General features: G+C 37.1%; 1 long non-coding RNA gene across 1 annotated transcript in view; it reads left to right on the top strand.

The window, feature by feature from the left end:
• The window catches only part of LOC104967423 (uncharacterized), a 1,310-nt gene extending 72 nt beyond the window's left edge, over nt 1-1,238 (top strand). Inside the window, exons 1-4 of the long non-coding RNA XR_800735.1 lie at nt 1-61; nt 475-646; nt 836-905; nt 1,093-1,238. The exon at nt 1-61 is cut by the window's left edge and continues 72 nt beyond it. This is a non-coding gene — a long non-coding RNA (uncharacterized lncRNA). The remainder of the gene's footprint in view (nt 62-474; nt 647-835; nt 906-1,092) is intronic.
• The last annotated feature ends 1,262 nt before the right edge of the window (nt 1,239-2,500 follow it).

Genomic DNA, 2,500 nt, shown 5'->3' with positions numbered 1-2,500 from the left:
CTTCAAATGTTACACATTTGAAACGAAAATCTATCCAGTTTTTCTGCAGCAAGCCTGACCGGTGAGTATTATGATGAGATGTGGAATACGTTGTGTCTATGCTAAATACTGTACAACTACAGTTTTGCCAGCAACTCGTGGATGTTCTTCATGGGCCGGAGCTGACACGTGGTGTTTTTTAGGGTTTCATTAAGTTAACGTTAAACTTGTTTTGAGTATAGATATAGGATTATTATATCTATACTCAAAACAAGTTTAGAGTAAGTTGCCGCTTCAGATTTTAGCTATAGCTTTTGTCTTTCATAAGAATGTGTAGTTGAATAAAGAACTAACTCCAGTTGCACGCACATCGGTTGAGGCATATGTGTTAATGTCACAGTTATCGTGTAGGATCGAAATGGTTAAATAGCATTACAACTGGGGCAGCTGGAATTTATTCGTGACCTTTGCCTTTCTTTCCCTCTATCCATTAAGCTGTATGGATTCCAGCTGGGAATGGTGTCTGGGTGACTTGCATGAAGGCTAAAGATGGCTTCCACAGAAAAAGCTTCATGCCTATCGGACAAAGATCTGAGGTTGCTGTGTTTCACACGCTCCTGAGATGGAAGCTCTTGGTTGGCTATGACCTCGCTGAGTTTGAGACCTGGTGAGTCCGTGCAATATGTCAGCATTTGAATTATTTGTAGCCTGTGATGACAAATCAAATACTTTTCTGACACCTCGTATGAGAGCTTTTAGCTCCTGATTCTAACTTTTGGCTGAGGCTCCCACAGTAAATGCAGGAGCACGTTTGTGGTTTTTATGTGAATTTAAAACTGAGCTTTTCTGTTTACAGGATTGTGCACGAGTCAACAAATGGGAAAGTTACCACATGATTCTGCTGGTTATGGACTTGTATTTGAATGGTAAGTCTTTTATGTTGCACATTAATATCACACAGCCAATGATGACAAATCAAATACTTTTCTGACACCTCGTATGAGAGCTTTTAGCTCCTGATTCGAACTTTTAGCTGAGGCTTAAAATGATTGCAGTTCTGTCCGTCATGCAGATTGTTCCGCCATGATCTGTATTTGTCTTTTCTTTTTTCAGGTTCCTTTTTGTCTTCACTGGCCAGAAAACAGCTGCCCTCAAGCAAGATGAATATACCTGAATGACAAAACTACAACTCTTTGTTTAATGAAGGACAATATAATGGTGTCTGGTAACTGTTTTGACAAATAAACTCTATAAAATAATTTTGTCAACTGTTTTCTGACTGGTCGGTTAAACTCTCTCAAAGTAGAAGCATTGTGCAAAAAAGGCTCAAAGGCACAATCTGCAATTTGACTCAGTTGGATTATTTTCACATGATTTACATAACGGAAGAGTTGGAGGTGCAGTCCTAGCTCCTGTTCCAAAATAATGGACATGCCTGTTAAGAAACAAGTTTGTACCAATTACAGTAGGGGAATACAATTATTCTGAGATTTCTTATGACATTGGTTTTTATTTATGAAATTAGGAGGATTAGCGGGGTTGTTTTTTTGCCTTCGCTTTGACATCACTAGGTTTTAAGACACAGGCCTTTCAGATTTGCACCAGAATAAAGTCTGCATTTTTAGTAAATATAAAGTGGGGGTCAATGAGCAACCAGAGATAAGACACCTGACTCAGATTTATCACTTGTAACCTGTTTTTTGTAATTTTGATCATTCTGTGTTTAAGTATGCACCAATTCATGGAGTCTGTTTTGTTCAAAAACAAACTATCCCCTGATTGAGTATTAATTACTGGAAAAAAATGTATAGGCTATAACTCGCTCTTTTTTACATAAAATAGCTTCAGATATTGGTTTGACTTTTTGGTTTAAATAGACAATTCTGCAGTTAATGGTACGCATTGATATATCCATAACACTTTTAATGTAAGTCAGGGGTCTGTAGTTTACTCAATGATATAGCAGGGGTCCCTTAAGGAATAGGCCAATGATTGAAAACTTCCCTACAGTATATTTTTGCACACTCCTTTCTTGCTCTATTTTTTCAACAGTTAGCCTATTGTGGTTGGAGCCTACGCATTTTAACATTTAATAGTTAATAGGGTGAGTTGCCCTAATGTGGGACACCTAAACTCAAATGGGTGTAGGTCTTCTGCAAACAAATGAGTCAAATTAAATTATGGGTTAACACAAGCTGTGATGTCATGCGATCAAAACCACATGACTTCTCAAATGTACAATCACAGATGAGGGTATAGCAACCTTCAAACAGGAAGTACCCTGTGTGAAGACCACCCAAAGGTCAATGACAGTGTTTTGACAAACTTAATTTTAAGGTTTTAAATTTCGTATAAATAAAACAATCTTGCAAGTTTTTATCAGGATGTGTTTATGATATGTTTGTTCATCAGAAAATATTATAATATGGTGTAAATATACTCTATATTTTTTATTTCAATCAAATGTTCAATCGTCCCACTTTAGGAAACATGTTTCTCAAAGTGGGACAGTGTGATTTGC

This window comes from Notothenia coriiceps, unplaced genomic scaffold, assembly GCF_000735185.1.
Source record: "Notothenia coriiceps isolate Sejong01 unplaced genomic scaffold, NC01 NC01_scaffold00037282, whole genome shotgun sequence".
Taxonomy (NCBI): Eukaryota; Metazoa; Chordata; class Actinopteri; order Perciformes; family Nototheniidae; genus Notothenia; species Notothenia coriiceps.
The sequence above is the reverse complement of the archived record's forward strand: the minus strand, read 5'-3'. Positions and strand labels throughout refer to the sequence as shown.